Consider the following 18,768-nt stretch of genomic DNA (forward strand, 5'->3'; position numbering starts at 1 on the left):
CTTGTAGCCGCATAGACTAACAACATCACTCAAGGTATTTCTCTAAGTGTTGGACGAATGGTGTATGCATTGAGATGGAAAGATGATGTTCTAAGTTGATATTAATCTTGTTAAAGGAAGTAAGGGTCATGAAGGAGCTAGTGATATTAACCAAAGTTGTTTGTCAACTTCACAGGACAAACGCCCATAGGAGAAGCTTACCAACCACAAGGAGAACGTCCAAGGTTGTGAGTAACAAACTAAGTGTTTCTAAATGTTTAGTGAATGCATGATTTATCTAAAAGACTAGTTTTCATGCTAGCTTTTATGTAAAGTATGTTAAAATGATCGTTTCTAAGCAAACCAGTTTTCATGAGCTTTACTAACACATGCATAGTTTAAATATGTTTATGAAAGTATGTTTTAAGTATTTATATACTTTATGTTATGAGGCATGCGTTAGTAGGTGATGATTATGTAATGAAGAAGTTTAAGCATACATTTATGTTACTTATGCTTTCCAAATATATCTATATTTCAATGAGTAAGTTTAATGATGATTATGATGAACTCGATACCGAAGGACTATGAGAAGGTATTCAGGATAGATGTTAGATGTTAAGTCGATACTAAAGGACTATGAGAAGGTATATGGCCTAAGATGAGGAAACCGATGCTGAAAAACTATGAAAAGGAATCTGATCCTGACACTTAAGGTATGATGGTATTCAGAGATGTACCATGTGCACATAGGTAAAGCAGCGTAGGAAAAGTGTTGTAAGTAAGGCAACGTAGATAAAGTTAGCGTAAGTAGAGTTGACTTTGGTAGTGTAGAGAGTACTCCACACTAACTAAGATAGAGATTGAGGGATTGAGCAAAAGGGTTCTCTCTCAACTAAGGATTATGATGATTTATGTATTCAGTTATGCTATGTTTTAAAAGTTTTAAGTATGAGTTTTCATGGCAGTTTACAGTTTTTTAGCTTGATAATTATGTTTTATTAGTCACTCACTGGGCAAGTAGTTCATTCTTTTCAAATGTTTTCCTTTTCCCCATGTAGCGGCCATCTCTCCAAAAGTTAGCTGCCCTGTTGCTGTGCCACTCAAGGACCCAATTAAAGCTCAAAGTTTGTAAAGAAGTCTTAGGTGGTTACTTATTAATGTTTGTACATATGAGTCGTTCATATTAGGGACTAGGAAAGAGTATTGAGACCTACTGAACTCTGTGACTGTTAATGTGATGTAAATGTGTTCAGTGTTTAACCCTAGTTGTGTTATCTGAGCATGAGTATCTTAAATTGTTATTTATTTATTCCAAGGGTTTGTGAGTAGGTTAAGAATGTAAGTTAGACAGTAAGTGCCTCAAAAGGGTTGGTAATTGTTGTTGTCAAATTCTCTTCTAAATTAAGAGGATAATCTGGGAGGGGATGTGACAAAGAGCCTATGTTGTTACTACAAATAAACTAACAGAAGCTGATATTTGGCATAAGGGGTTGTCTTATATTATTGCAAAGAGATTAGAAGCTCTATTTAACAAGGCATTCTATTGACAGGGTCGAAACTTATGTCGTTAATAAGCTTCGAGTCTGGTCAAAAGAAAATTTATAATACCGAACTACTCCTATTACTACAAAGACGTAGTAACAGTGGTAAGTCCGAGTCGATCTGCAGAGAAGTGTGATTTTTTTCGTTAAGTTAATTTTCTAACTAAAGCGATAAATAGGGGGTTTTGAGGTGGAAGGGATAAATGTGTAAAATTGAAATAAAATCCAATGGATGTATGAAACGGTAATGGATTCATTTAGTTCTCGGATCAAGTAACTATTCATTGTAAACTAAATCATTGTTTTCAGCCAACATATCATATATTTAAATTATGCATGCATAGTTACCCAATCGATGCGAATGAACTAATCTCTATAAGCTCGAAAATCAATTCAATATGAACCAAAAGAGCATCCTAATTTATAATTAAGGCTGAAAAATCGTGTCCTAACTAACCTACATGCTCCTAGATGCAATTGGGTCCTCAACAGCCATAAAGAGCTAGAAACGCATGCATTAAGATTCAGGATTCAATTATGTTGATTAAGTGTCAGGACAACCGTGTTCAAATAATCAATTTATTCTTTAAATCTAGATTAAACGTGCGATGCAAAGATTCATGGACAACCTTAAAACCTAAGCCTGCTTATCTAATCTGTGCTACGAGGGTAAATTCAAAGCATGGATGATTACAAGGATGCACGTGAGCTTGAATTTAACTAATGAAGACATGCGATCATGATAGGAGCGTCAATCCAACGTATAAAAGTAGGTCTAAATTAGACACGATTCAAGAAAAACATAATTTTGAATTAAAGCATAGAATTAGATATAAAACTCATCAAAATACAAAGAACGTTCGATCCAAGAACTAACCGAAAGATTACCTCATCGATTCATAGACAAATTGATGAGATAAGTTCCAAATCAAATTCATAATCCGAAAATAAAAGAAAAACTATCTAAAGATACTAAAAATTGAAGGGAATAGAAGAATAAGGATGTCTGACTTCAGCCTCCATGCATTTAGCTCCCAATTTCGGCATTCACCCCCAAAGTTTAGCATACCTCAACCTAGGGTCGAGAAGAGGAATTTATAATGATCAATGCAGTAGTGTTGCAATGTGATGCAGCAAAAAGGAAGCGTCGGACAAGAAGTCCAACGCTCACTTGCGCGTGTGCTCAGCTCCATGTTCGTCATTCTTCGCAGCGTTGTGCAACACTTTAAAGAAGCGTTGCAACGATGATGCTTCTGCCTTCAAGCATTGGAGTTAAATGTTGAGATGCGTTGGGACGCTAGTGATGATGCAACTCGGAGTGTCGTAATGTTTGGAGTAGCGTTGCAACGCTATGTTCACTGCCAGATACTCGCTACTCGATGCTCAACAGCTCGATACTCGATCCTCATTCACTCGGTAGCATTTTCTTGATTATTCAATAGCCTTTTACTCAATGGTACTCGATGATGCTCGACGGCTAGTCATTCTCAGTGGAACTTGATGGGATGTTGGTCTTTTCAACTCCTTTGAAGTCGGATGTTCAAATTAACTCTAAATTGCTTCAAATTAACCCCGTTTTCATCAAATGATTACTTCTACCTCTTGGTTGCTCGATACTTACAAAATAGGGAAATAAACACATAACATTCACTAACAAGCCCAAATTAAACTAGGAATATTAGCTGATTTTGAAAGGTAACATCTACCTAAAGGGATTATTGAACATTTTGTGAGCATTGTGTGATGGGCAGAGCAACAAGACATCGCTTCACTATGGTGATAGTACCGAGAAAGTGCTATCTTGTTCCGTTTCACCAAGGAGATAGCACCGAGCACCTAGAGGGTAGAACAGATCATTAGTGATGGAATGAAGCTAAAATAGGTCAAAGTAGTGCTTAGATGTATCAAACAAGAAAGATAACATGAAATGAAAATTTTGCCCTTACATTAGAGCGAAATGATACTAGCTAAGTGCCATGATCGATGCTGTGCAAGACGCACACTGACACGATGCTCCAAACCCATTCCACGTGTTTCGTGCAGTGCCCCAATGTTGCACCATAGTGCTGCGGCACTACAACATTTATATATATTGTTCTTTAGCGGATTTTAGGTCAGATTTGGACCCCATATTTGATCCCAATCGAATTTCACTACTTTTCTCCCTATTTTCTTCTATATTTTGAGTAATTTGGATGGTAATCATCAACCTTAAACTTCAATTGTGGCTAAGGTGAGTTGAGTTTGCTAACTTAGAAGTAGGAAAATCCATCTGGGAAGATTCTGAGGTTTTGTTCTTCATCAAACCAATTTATACTTCTTGTTATTTGGGTTTTCATCTTAATTAAACTGATTATTGATCATGTTATCTTGGATTGTCTAACAAACTCTTCTTGATTGTTTGATTAGTAGCTTTAAATTGGAATATAATATGTGACATATAATTATATATTAATCTCTACGAAGCAATATATTAGATTATCTTGTTAAATTGTAAATCGATAACAATTTGCATTGTGTAATCAACCTAGAGAAAACCATATTTAATTTCTATTTAGACTTTTCTTAGTAGAAATTTACCCTAAAGTAATCCCTAAAACTTAATGCTATTAAGCCACTTGGATTAGGATGTATTTCATCTAATTTAATTAGCTAATTAAATAATTAGAACCGTTGGTTAGCTTTTCTAATAATTAGGCTAGGCATACGCAAGAAGTTAAAATTAACATTAATGGGAGTTTCTATGATCAATCGAACAAATGGGTGGATCCTATTTCCTAAGCTAGGCCACTACTTTTATTTAATCGCACTTTTATTTTCTGTAATTAATAATTCTATATTTTATTTTTCTTGCCTAAATTCTCTATACCACACTAAACGACCCTCCTTCAGTTACCGCCTTAGCTAGGAATTTGGCTCGTCGAAATTAATCTTCGCAATTCCTTGAGAATTGGTCTTATCTTGCAACTATTTCTACGTCTTTGTAGTAGTATTTGTATAGATTAATAACTGAAAAACATGAAAACCAAGGAAAACTTAAGTCTAGGACTATCAAAATGTGGCTTTCTATTGAAAAGAAATTCATAATTAGTAAGGATGTTACTTTCAAAGAGAAGAAAATGTTTATGCAAAGAGAAGAAGTGACAAGTGAAACCTCTATGAACCCTACCACTGGAATTGAGGTGGAGAATCCTAAAAAAAACACCTATAGAAGGCATCCTCAAAGTGATTCAAAAAAGGAAATGGTAACAAGGGGAGCAAGTTGAAAATGTGAATGCTCAACCTGATTTGAGTCAATACTCATTAGTTAGGGATAGATAAAGAAGAGTGATTGTTCCTCTGGCTAAGTTCATTGAGACCAGCTCTATAAGCCTAGCTTTTAATTCTATTGTGGTCCCCAATGACCAAGAGCCAATTACATTTGAAGAGGCAATAAGCTGCCTAAAGCAAGAATTTGGATAGAAGCTATGAGTGAGGAAATGGAATCACTAAATATGAATATATACACCTAGCTCCTTTATCTAAAAGATGCAAGCCAATAGCATCCAAATGAATCTACAAGCTAGAAAAGGGTGTATCTAATGATTAGAAACCTAGATATAAAGCTAGACTAGTTGCTAAAGGTTTTACACAGAGATGACATTGATTATACATAAATTTTCTCACCACTGGTTAAATAGACCTCTATCATACTCCTATCATCAATGATGGCTCAAAATAATATTGAATTATGTCAGTTAAATGCTAAAACAACCTTCTACATGAACATCTAAATGAAACCATATATATAGTTCAACCAAAGAGCTTTGAGGTGAAAGGGAGGGAAGATTTCAATTGTTTCCTAAACAAGTTTATCTATGGACTTGAGCAGTCTTCTAGATGTTGGTTTAGAAAGTTCAATAACTACATTGAGAGCATAAGACTCCAAAAGAGTTCCTATGATATATGTGTCTATGTTAACACAACTTTCTATAAGGACAAGGTATATCTACTTCTTTATGTTGATGACATGCTGCAAGCAGGGAATTCTAAAACATATTTGACACATGTCAAAGATTTTCTAAAGAGAGAATTTGACATGATGGATTTTGGTCAGTCAAGAAAGATCCTTGGGATTGAAATCATAAGAAAGAGACATCTACCATAAAAATAAATCAAAGAAGCTACCGTGAGAAAAATATCAAGAGATTTCACCTATCTAATGCTAAACTTGTGACTATACCTTTTGCACAACACTTTAAGTTGTTCTCAGCTAACTCACCTATAGAAATTGACATAGAACACATAAATCAGATTTGAACAGTCCCTTATAGTCAAGTTGTTGGCAGCCTAATGTACCTAATGATCTCTACAATACCAGACCTCTCCTACAGTGCAAGCCTCATAAGTAGATACATGTCTAATCCAGATAAAAGATGTTGGGAGGCCACTAAATGGATAATAAATTATCTATTTTGATCTAAAAATGCTAAGCTAACCTATTAAAGAACGCAAGAAATAAAACTAGAGCTATATGGTTATGTTGACTCTGACTTTATAGGGGGTCTAGAAAAAAAAAAAGGTCTTTATTCGGTTACGTTTTTCTTTATGGACCTAATTTATTTAGTTGGAAAGCTACATTACAATCAATAGTGGCATTATCAACAATAGAGGCAGAGCATATAGCACTATTAGAAGCAATCAAAGAGGGATTGTGGCTTAAGGGCTTGATGAAAGACTTTGGTATAAATCAAACAGTAGTAAAAATCTATTCTAACAACACAATTGTTATTCATCTTTCCAAAAATCCACATACCACTAGAACCAAACACATAGATGTCAAACATCATTTTGTTCGAGACAAAATAGAGAAGAGATGAGTGGAAGTGTTGAAGATACATACCTCTGAACATGCAGTTGACATGCTTACGAAGCCTGTTCCAAAAAGTTCAAGTTCCTCAAATGCTTTGAGTTAATCAGCTTCAATTTACCTGAAAAGAGTTGAAGACAAGACAGATCTGTAAAGAGAGAATTCATCTTTAAACAGTCTTCAGAGTGAATTTTTTCCTTTTCAGATGTAGGTATTTATTTGCTGAACACCGTACATCGTTGCATTCTTCTATTAATAAAAGAAATGGATTATCAATTATTCTCTCTTTCACACGTGATTTGGCTTGAGCCCATCAACTTACTCTCTTTTCACACTTTGCAATACACATGTCACACTAGCAATCTCATCATCCTTGTAGCTTTACTAATTCTTTCTTTTACTCAAGGGATTATGGTGGTTCGGTGCATTTCACCTACATCCACTAACTCTCCTTTTTCTCAGTTTTTACGTAGTAAAATTTTTCAGCATTCTTTCATTTTTCATCACCTTTTTTTTTTTTTTTTTTTAATTTTATTTCTTCTATTTATAAACAACGTAGGAGTTGTGGGTTGGAGAAAATAGATTAATAACTCTAATGGAGGTTTTCAGAAATTCTGGTGAGGTAATTCTTTTTCTATTTAAATTCTGTTTACAGAATATTTGTTTCACCATAACATCTTCTCCTTCTTAGAATTGTGCATGTGTTGATTACCTTCTGCAAAATTAGATCGCCATTAGAAAGATTCAAAATCAAAGAGAAATCGTCTGAAAGGAGAGAGAGTAAAGAAATTGAGAGTGATTTTTCATTTCTTTCTTTTGTTCAACGTTTTGAATTCATCTCGCAACATGTCTCCCTCTCAGCCACACTTGGCACCTACTCCTCTCAACTTCGATCGAATTACTTCTCGGGCTTCATCTACAATCTACTAAATAGGCCCAATAAGATTTTTTTTTTTTTTTAAATGTTGTGTGAGACTTACGATTCTATCACCTAAACTCTTAGAATTTAGAGTGAGCAATTTAGATCTATGATTAAGATTATTTAGGAAAATCATCGAGACATCAATTTTTAAATGTATGTAAACTTCTTCAAATATTATATAAAATTAATTGAATCATTAAACAAAGAGGAAAGTAAAGCATATGTTAATTAATTGAGATAATGAAGAGTTTAAAAAATTGTTGGTAGGGTAGTTAGGAAATGCCTAGCATTTTTGGTTTGTGAAATAATTTAAGTCTAATTCCATAATTATTTGGTTCATTTGTTTTAGTTTTTGAAAATTAAATTTATAATCTCCATTTTTAATTATTGATTTTTTTTTTTATTTTGTTGTCTAATTTTTAGAGGTATCTTCAAAATCTATGTAATTTTGAAAAGAAATTTTAGAACTTATATTTATTTTTTAAATTTATCTAAAACTTCAAATGTTAGATGAAAATTATGGTAGAATTATGAAAAAATTTTAAAAAATCAAATTATTATCCAACACATCTTAAAACAAAAAATTGCATGGGTAAGGCTACTTAGATTTGAAGCTATGATCTAACTTTATGAGTATGTGATAGATTCATGGTGTACTCCTATAAAAGCACTACAAGAGATAAGGGGTTATAATAGCTAAGGAAAAAAAAGCTAAATAGACTTTTTATAGCATTTTTCAAAGGTCTTAACCATCCATATTATTAAAAGTCTAGAACTTTTTATAGTCTTTTTGTTGAGCTATAATGGATGCTATATTAAAATATAAAAATATAGCACGTATACATGACTATGAAAACATTCAATAGCATTAGCCAGTAAAGCTATCTTTAACATATAATAGCTTGCTTTCAATGCTATCTTTACTATATAATAGCAATTTCTTAATGCTTTCTTGGACATATATATAACCATTTTTGTTGGGCTATTATATCATATATATATATATATATATAATCTCAATCTAATGCTATAACAAATTTAACATTGAAATTACGCAACCCATTTACATTACAAGCCTATGTTTTTAGCTAAATAGGCACATGAAATACTTTACAATGTATGCTTAAATACAATGACTCTCTTTCATTAAGCGACTTTTTTTCATTATTGAAATTTAGTAATCAATTTATTTTACAAACTAAAGAAGTTCTTCAATAATACAAAGAATACTTTAGATGTAGTTTGCAACGTTACAACATTCACAAAATACAACATCACCAAATGTTGAGGATTATAACATCATGGAATTAAACTTTCATCTTTGATCTTTTCACATATAAATGTGTCATTTCATCCACCTACATAAAGAGCTTGGAGTTTGTCGAGCAAGATCAACTCAAAGCCAAATTGAGTCAACTGATAGGACCAAACTTGGTGTTCAAGTTGCCGCTTGAAGAGAAACTTTGCATGGTGATCCTAAAATGAAAGCACAAAACATACTTAAAAATAAAAAAATAAAAAAAAAATAAAAAAATAGCCCTACTAGAAAAACAAAAACCACGGGTTGGCTAAGATCATGTATATTACCTAGGAAAAAGCCAATCAAATACCTATTCAACAAGTAAATGTTTGAACTCTTATATATGTAAATGTTCCAGGAAAAAGAATATCTTTTCGATAAGGAAAAATCAAATCAAATCAAAAATTAAAAAGTGTAGAGAAAAGAAAACATGGGATAGATAGAACATGAATTTTAAAGTTATTACAATACACAAAAGTCACACCAAGAACAACTAATAATTTAAAATCCAAACTACCTGTTTTCGAATCCCATCTCTAAACTATACATTCACACCCAAAGAAAGAATTATTCTCGAGTACAAAAACCTTATTTTTACTTTAACTGGACTTGAGGATCTTGAAATAGAAATGGTTAAATTCATACCATTACAAATAGAACTTAAGCTTATAGTTTACTCACATTATGGCGGTTACGAAATTGACAATTAAAGAACACAAAAAAGGAACGTAGAGATAAGGAAGATTGACACATAAATATACGTGGTTCACTAACAGTATGTTAGCTACGTCCACGGGCGAAGGGAGAACAATATTATTTGAGAGAATGTTTTTCAGAAAATTATATCAAAACGGTGCCTCTAAGGTTAGAGAGTTTATATAGCGAGACCCCCGTACTTGGTTGTTCGAAGTGCCAACAAACAGATTCAAGGCATTTCAACAAATCTCCAACTTGACTTGAATTCTCTCCCAAATAACAGATGTACCAAATGCAACATAAATCAATATCGCCAGATGTACCCAAACTTCTCCCTCATGCCTCATAGTGTCCCACAAAGGGGACATCTAACAATTCAGAACATTCAGCAAGTCCAAACAATGTTGGAACTTGCCTTGTGGAACCGATTTGGTGAACATATCAGCGGGGTTATCAGCAGTACCAATTTTCATCATTTTAACTCTCTGCTCACCTCTTAAGAAGTGATATCTTACATATATGTGCTTAGTTCTCTTATGATGAACTTGATCCTTTGCTAGGCATATTGCACTCAAACTATCACAATATACAATAGCTTTGTCATGATGCAAACCAAGATCACCAACTAACCCTTTCAACCATATTCTCTCTTTAGCAGCTTCTGTCAAGGCCATGTACTCTGCTTCAATAGTAGACAAAGTAACTGTAGGCTATAAGGTTGCCTTCCAACTAACAATAGAACCACCCAGAGTGAACACATAGTCAGTCATAGACCTCCTACTATCAACATCTCCAGCATAGTCAGAATCAGAATAACCGGTCACCAAACACTCTGTGCAATTCCCATAAACAAGACCAACATCAGATGTACCTCTAAGGTAACGAAAAATCCTTTTAACGGCTTTCCAATGCTCCTTCCCAGGTTGACCCATGAACCTGCTGATAACACTAACAGCATGGGCAAGATTAGGCCTAGTACAGACCATAGCATACATCAAACTTCCCACTGCACTAGCATAAGGAACTCGAGACATGTACTCCTTCTCAGCTTCAGATTGTGGTGAAAGCACAGATGAAAAACGAGCATTTACAACACTAAGAGTATTTATAGGCTTAGCTGATGACATACCGAACCTGGACAATATTTTCTGAATATATCCTTTCTGCGATAAGAAGAGCTTATTCTTATCTCTGTCCCTATAAATCTCCATATCCAGAATTTTCTGAGCAACACCCAAATCCCTCATATCAAACTCAGCACTAAGAAGATTCTTCAATATCAGAATATCAGACTTGGACTTTGTAGCTATGAGCATATCATCTATATATAAAAGTAGATAAATCATCAAACCATCATCAGCTTTGTTGTGATATACACAACAATCATACGGACTCCTGTTATAGCCAAGTCCAATCATATAGCTGTTAAATCGTTTGTACCGCTGCCTTAGAGATTGCTTTAACCCATACAAAGATTTCTTCAACTTGCAAACATAATCTTCTTTACCTGGACACTGGAACCCATCTGATTGGGTCATATAAATCTCTTCCTCCAACTCTCCATGTAAGAAAGTTGTCTTGACATCTAGTTGTTCAAGTTCTAAATTCTAATGTGCTACTATAGCTAGCAACACCCTGATAGAAGTATGTCTGACTACTGATGAGAAGATCTCATTATAATCAACTCCTTCCCTTTGTGTGAACCCTCTAGCAATAACTCGAGCTTTATATTAATGCCCTCTGAAGGTGATATTCCCTCATTTTTCTTGAAGACCCATTTACATGTGACAATTTTTCTCTCCTTAGGTCGTTTAACTAATTCTCAAGTCTTATTTTTGTCAAGAGATTCCATCTCATCCCCCATAGCAGTAAGCCATTTAGTAGACTCACCATATGACACAGCTTCTCTATAGGTGGATGGCTCATTAGGATCCACCTCTTCAGCAACCTGCAACGCAAATATAACCATATCTTCGAAACCATACCTCACAAGAGGTCTAATACCAACTCTTCTAGCTCTATCACGAGCTATGCTCGGTTGATCTACTCGTGATCTAGAATTCTCAGGCAAATCAACTTCTGACGTTCTAGGCACATTAATTTCTGGTTGCACATTAGTTTCTGTAGTAACGTGTTAATCTTTTCCACCTTGATGTTGTAATTCATTCACAACTGAAGTGAATTACATCTCCACCTGCTTATCAACACTACTACTTTCTCCCACATCAGTAAACGTCACAAAAGGCTTTACAGTTGAGTTAAGCTTGGAATTTTCATCAAATATCACAATCCTACTAAGTATGACTCTATTCATAAAAGGTGACCAGACTCTATATCCGTTAATCCATCCCCAAAACCCACAAATATACCATTTTTAGCTCTCAGTTCTAATTTACCCTCATTAACATGATAGTAGACAGTACAACAAAAAACTTCTAATAAAGAATAATCTGTAGGCTTACCAGACCATAAGGTGTTTTACAATCAATAGCTGTGTGAGGTCCATGATTGATAAGATAACATGATGTATTTACTGCTTCTATCCAAAACCTTCTAGCCAAACCTGCATTAGAGAGCATGCATCTTGCTCTCTCCAATAACATCTGATTCATACGTTCTGCAACCCCATTTTGCTATGGAGTATTCCTAACAGTGTGGTGGCGAACAATCCCCTCAGCTTTACAGAACTCATTAAATTCGGATCCACAAAATTCTAGACTATTATCAGTTCGCAGCCTTTTAATCTTCTTCCCAGTTTGATTTTCAATCAATATCTTCCACTGCTTGAAATTCTTGAAGGCTTCACTTTTATGTTTCATCATAAAAACCCAAGTCATTCTTGAGTAATCATCAATTATAGACAAAAAATACCTACTGCCTCTAATAGATTCAACTTTGGAAGGTCCCCAACAGTTGGAATGAATATAATCAAGTGTCCCTTTTGTACGATGAACACCTCTTGGAAACTTGCTGCGATGAAGCTTCCCAAATACATAATGTTCACAAAATTCAAAATTTTACACCTTGTGCCCACAAAGAAGATCTCTTTTTGAACGAATTTGCATCTCTTTTTCATTCATATGACCAAGTCTCATAGGCCATAAATTAGTCATATCATCCTTGTGAACGACCGACGTTGCAACAATAACATAACCTGTTATTGTGGAACCTAAAAGAAAATACAGTGTTCCACACTTTATGCTTTTCAGAACTACCTCAGAACCCTTATAGACATACATTTCTCCGCCTTTACCTTAAAAATTGTAACCCTTGTTATGGAGTGCACTAAAGGATATCAAACTCTTCTTCATTTGTGGGCCTAACCTCTCTTAAAGTGTAGAAGGCACCATTATGTTTTCGTATTTTGACTGAGCCGATTCCAACTATATTGCACACAGCACCATTAGCCATGCTAACATTCCCTCTATCTATTTGCCAATAGGTTGAGAACCACTCTCTATTTGGGCACATATGATAAGATGCCCCAGAATCAAGAACCCACACATCATTAGAATGTGAATGTTCATTCACAACTAAAGTTAGATCTCCTTCAGAATCGATCTCGACTTCTTCAGAATCAATCTCAACTTGTGCAACAAAGGCGGATGCTTCCCTTTTGTCACTATTTTCCTTCTTTTCCTAATTCCTTTTTATCTTAGGACATTTGGATTTCTAATGCCCATTTTCTTTATAGTAGTTACAAATATAATCTGACCTAGAACCCTTTGACTTCGAAGACATTTTATTCTGGTTCGACTTCTGCTTACGAGACTTCCTAGTCCCTTGCTCCCTGTAGAAGCTAACCCAGATGCCTGACTTTCTGTAACTGAACTTCTTGCAATCTAACGGTCCTCTCTCATAAGCAACGTGGACTTTGTATCTTTTAAGGTCAGGGTTTCTTTCCCTCCAATATGCGAGTTAACGAAGGTCTCATACGACGGGGGCAAAGATGTCAATAGAATCAAGGCAGCATCCTCATCATCAACCTTAACCTCTAGTTACGCAGATCTAATAAAAATTTATTTAATTGATCAAGATGATCTCGAAGAGACGTACCTTCCTACATACGTAGATGATATAGACATTTCTTCAGAAACAACTTCTTGGTTAGAGATTTCGTCATGTAAAGACTTTCCAACTTCAACCAAATACCAGCGAGACCCCCGTATTTGGTTGTTCGAAGCGCCAACAAACAGATTCAAGGCATTTCAATAGTGGCAATGAATATCTTTAGCTTATTTCTTCCCATATTGTATTGAGGGACACAAACTTTCTGCTGCAACAACCATGACATTTGAACAAGAAGAGTGAAACAGTTGGAAAATTAATTTATCTGTGAGAAAATACATCATAACAAAACATAATATAAGAACAAAGTAGTCCTTATGGTTTTAACAAACCAAAAATATAAGTAAATCTGTATCTATCTACTTAAAGGATTCATGAAAGTAAAATCAACTCAATGAAACCAAGTTTACAATCCCCACAAGCTCAGCTAATATATCTAACAAGTAAAGCAAGTAAAACAAAAGCAACCAATCACAGAAAGATATTCATGAGAAAGTTAGAAGATCCAAAATATCAAACAAAAGCCAAAAACAATATTCCAACAAAGAAAAAAACAAAACCAAACAAAAAGAAAGAAATTAAGGGGAAAAAAATAAAACAACTATCAACGACTATTCACTTTGTTATTATGATTATAAGATGGAGTCATTCGTTGTGCCAATAACCAAACCATATCTAGAACAAATAGTTTGAGGAATAATCTACAGAAATAGAAAATGAGATAATGTTCTAATTTCTAACCTGTTGCCTAAACTTGGAATAAAATCTACATATTCTAAGCTCTCATTAGTAAGTTAGTAACAAACATTAAAAGAAGATACTAGACAAATAAATTTAAGGAACTAATAATGTACCTAACACTTCGTATGTCGAACTAGTTACATTGTGAACCTAAGCGTTTAAATTTTAGAACCATAAAATAAACTTGTAGACATTAAAAGAAATCAATTAGCTCCTTCTTTCAAAATTAAGACCCATTTATTTGCTACAATCTTGAATTATCAAAAGCTACTTAAATCAAGGAGAAATAGAAAATAATAATCAAATCAAGAATCTAAATTTCACAACGACACAAGCTAGCATGTAATCAGTCATATTTTTTTAATAGAGCTCACATAATCTTCCATTCAAATAAGAGATGTGTATGTAAGGTTCAATCTTTATTTCTATGTGGGTTGGTTTTCTAGTTTTTGTTTAAATATTAAAAAAAATATATACCTTTAAAGTTGTTTGGCTTGAAGAGGATTGAACCCTTGCCTTCTTCACTACCCAACCAGCTACATTGCACCCCCTCCCCCCAAAAAAAATCAATTGAGAATTTATAATTTTTGAATTAAAAGTTGCGGCCAAACATATCTGGTTAGTCAGTCGGTATCATCTTCCAAAGTTAAAGATTTTCTTTCAAAAAACCAGATCTTCAAGGACCATAAGAATTAAAGTATTCAGATAATCAGAACTAACAAACTGTTATATCCCCTCCTAGATTATCCTTTTAATCGGGAATGTGAAGACAGTAGTTATCAACTCTTTGTGGCACTTACTGAATAACTGACATACTTAACCTGCTTAGAAAACCCTGGAAATACATACTCATTATTCATTAAACTTAGAAAAATTTTAAAAACAACCTCAGAACACCAAGGTTCAACACATAACAGTAATACATCATATTACTAATTATAAAGTTCAGTGGATCCTAACATCCTTCGCTAGTCCCTAGCATGAACAACATATATGTACAAACATAGACAAAATAAACACTTAGTACATCATTGTAGTCTTTATGCTAGTCTTGAGTCCTTGATGTTAGTTTAAGAAAAAATACAATGCAAGAAAATAGGATCATAAAGCATTCTAATTCATTAATTTTGGCTTTGAATTAAGCATGTTCATGAGATGTTATGAGGGTTTCACACATACCTTTAAAGATTTATTTCAAACTTGAAATTCAACTGCAATTCTCCCTTCTTCTAGCTGTGAACACCACTAGAGCTTCTATACTATCCTCTAGGAGTCTTAGATTGAGTTGTGAGACTCAAAACAAGCTGAATTGAAGAGAAGAATGAAGAAGACACAATGGTTTTCAACTTTGGTGAAGAACACTTATTTAACCTTCAATCTCAGCAAATTCCACTGACGTGCATGCCTTTTTCTCCAGATGATTGAGTGTGTTTATATCACTAATGCATATTTGAGGATTTCATGCCATGACGACACCACATACTTTGTGGATTTTGGTGGATTTGTGAATAAGGAGCATGACTAAGATGTTTGGTTCAAAGTGGAAAAACTCACTTTTGCATTTTTTCTAATTCTTACTTTTCTTTTAAATTTGAAAATCATTTTCAAAATTAAAATTAAATTTTAGTTTTTAATTCTATAATTAAAACTAAAATTTTATTAATTTTACAAAAATTAATTTAATATTAAATTTTCTAATAAAATTAATAATTAATTAAACAATTTAATTAATTCCAATTAATTTAATATCAAATATTAAATTAATTTAACACCAATTCCACCACTATGAATCCCTATTCATTAATATTTAAATATTTGTGCAGGAGGTTTTCAGCATGCAACAAAAGCAACAAGGATCAATAAACATTCTTATTCATTAATTTTTGCTATAAATAAAGCATGCTCATACAATAATAAGAAGGTTTCAAGTAATACCTTTGTAGAACCTCCTTAATCTCGAATTCAACTGCAAATCTTCTCCTAATCTCGTTGTGAACAACCTCAAGATCTTCCCTACTATTCTCTTGAAGCTTTAGATTGAGTTGCGGGACTCAAAATAAGCTTGAATGAAGGGAATTTGGAGAAAAAGCTCACTGCTGCACCCTCTTGAAGAACAACTTCTTGAACTCAAAAATTTCAGCAAAAACTCAACTGATGCATGCACGATTTTCACTTCAGTCTTCTCTATTTATTGTAGAACTATCATGCAATGGAGAAGCCTGCATGAGGTGCAGCTCATGCTTGGAGAATTGAAGCAAGAATCAAGTGGGATTAGTGTGAGCTCTTTTGGTTGAAGGTAATAGAGTTTTCCAATCTTCAGTTTTTGTCAATTTGTGTTTTATAAATTGATTTCTAAAATCAATTTTAGTTTTCAAAATTAAAACTTTATTAATTTTACAAAATAAATTTCACAAATTAATTTTTTAATAAAATTATTAATAATTTATTAATAAATTTAAATAATTTTAGTTAATTTAATATCAAATATTAAATTAATTTTACACAAATTCCACCTTCATGAATCCTATTCATTAATTTAATATTTAAATCATATTTAAATATTAATTAATTCTCCAATTCCATTTAATTTCAAAATTAAATGCATATAACATATAATTACTAATTCCCTTAATCCTAATTTGAATGTTTCAAATTAACTTATCGCGCTACTCTATGGTTAATCCATTTACGAGCTTGTAAGGGGACCTTGTGGACCTACAGATCATGAGCTCCAATAATCCGAGATTAATTGGCTAAACTTTTTACACCAAATTAACCCCTATTCGTTAACTAATGGGTCACTTCACTAAAGCCCATAGTTGCACTTCCCTCAGTAGATATATTATGTCCACTCGATATAACCATGATTAGTAAGTTAACCCTTCATAGTAAAATTAAAAATTAAATAATTTTAAAAATCAATATTCAACCATTGAATGAACGCCTAATGCAAAGAAAGTACAGTCGGGATTTATGGAACTCTCCACGAATTAGTTGGCCGTCGAGAGTTTCAATAACTCCCGACGAGTGGAAGAATCCGTCGGGAGTTATGGAACTCCCCACACACTAGTTAGCCGTTAGGAGTTCCACTAACTCCCGACGGATGACATAGTCCGTCAGAGTTAGTGGAACTCCTGACAACGTACATCATCCATTGGGAGTTCGTGCATAACTCCTGATGAGCCTTTTCTGGCGTCAAGAGTTCTTCTCCGGATAGATTTTTCCTGACTAAACTCCCGACAATCATTATGTCGTTGAGAGAGGACGTCCCACGTTTTTTTCACCATTTATCGGCGATTTCAAGCGTCGGAAGAAGTGTGATTTCTTGTAGTGAATACAAAGTCAAAGCATGTAGATGTAAAGTTTCTGGTTGTTAAAGAAAGCATTCAGAATGGTCAAATTTCGATATAACATATAGGAACAAACTCTATGGTGGTAGATCCATTGACAAAAAGGTTTACCACCTAAAGTTTTTCATGAGCATGTTGTTCGCATGGGTGTCAGTCACTATTATGATTCCATGGTTTAGTAGAAGTTTGTTATTAAGGATGTTCTTTGACCTTAATTTGTTTATTTTCTATATAGAACAAAGTTGATGGTTTAAGTTTTATTATCTAAACTTGTTTATCATGCATGCGGTTTTGCAAACGCGGTTTAGCATAAAGTTTTAAGAATGATCCCACTAAGGAATTTGGACTAGTTGGAAACAGACATGATCTAGATCACTTTGCATGTAGTTTCCATGTTATCCATCCATACTTGATCTATGTCATTGAATGTATTGGAATTGGTGATGAAGGAAGGTTTAGTTACGAGGGTAGTGACAAAAGCCACCTTGATTTTGTGCTAATACAGGAGATGGACCATATTGAACTAAAGTAGAATTCTATTGTTAAAATAACCTCTTTATGCGCGCTTAAGGTTTATATGATTTAATTTTATCAGGCACACAGACATAGCCCGGAGATTGTTAGATATATTTAAATAATAATATATTTATTTAAAGTATGACCTATGTATGTGGATTATAATTTATCACATATGGTTATTTTATTAGATTGGGCCATATTATGTAATATAATTAATTAAGATCCTAGATTCCTAATTGAGTATGAACTTATTGGATAGGAGCTCATTCTTAGTTAATTAGGGTTTAATGAGAACCCTAATTGAACTAGTATATAAAGAGACCTTAGGCTATGGTACCCAATATACCAAAACAATAAGCAATCAATCTTTCTTGAATCTCATCTAGTGAAAGATCCCACTTAGGGAAGGTCATTATCAATTCGTCAATGGAATCTAGTACATATATATTCTTGAAAATTTGGCATGAATGATCCTAGGGTTTATCTATTCAATATAGATATAAAGTAATTATGCTAAAAATAGAAAGTGAAGTACTTTCAATAACATAGGTTGTGGCACCATTTCAAAAATGCTATGAAAAGTTTACAATAGCGTCTTTTAATATTATCAAAGATGATATTTGTTGTAGTGGAGGTGTTTCGATATCCCTGGTGTATGTGTTATATGCACTGGTGGAGTTATGTCAAGGTGAGCTTTTATTCTTTGATTATCATTTTAGTTCCGTTATTTGGGTAACATGCTTTTATTGGGGGATGTTCTGGTAGGATCCCTCATTCGGATACATATCTCATTTGGATTT

At 33.7% G+C, this 18,768-nt stretch overlaps 1 long non-coding RNA gene across 1 annotated transcript; it reads right to left on the reverse strand.

The window, feature by feature from the left end:
- Positions 1–2,329: 2,329 nt before the first annotated feature.
- On the reverse strand, positions 2,330–6,537 carry LOC150035874 (uncharacterized). The gene is made up of 2 exons (XR_016529898.1): positions 6,406–6,537; positions 2,330–3,359 (listed from the first exon to the last, which is right to left on the reverse strand). It is a non-coding gene; the product is annotated as an uncharacterized LOC150035874 (long non-coding RNA).
- Between the last annotated feature and the right edge of the window lie 12,231 nt (positions 6,538–18,768).

The sequence above is a fragment of the Benincasa hispida genome, chromosome 5 (assembly GCF_027475165.1).
Source record: "Benincasa hispida cultivar pf3 chromosome 5, pf3_genome.v1.1, whole genome shotgun sequence".
Taxonomy (NCBI): Eukaryota; Viridiplantae; Streptophyta; class Magnoliopsida; order Cucurbitales; family Cucurbitaceae; genus Benincasa; species Benincasa hispida.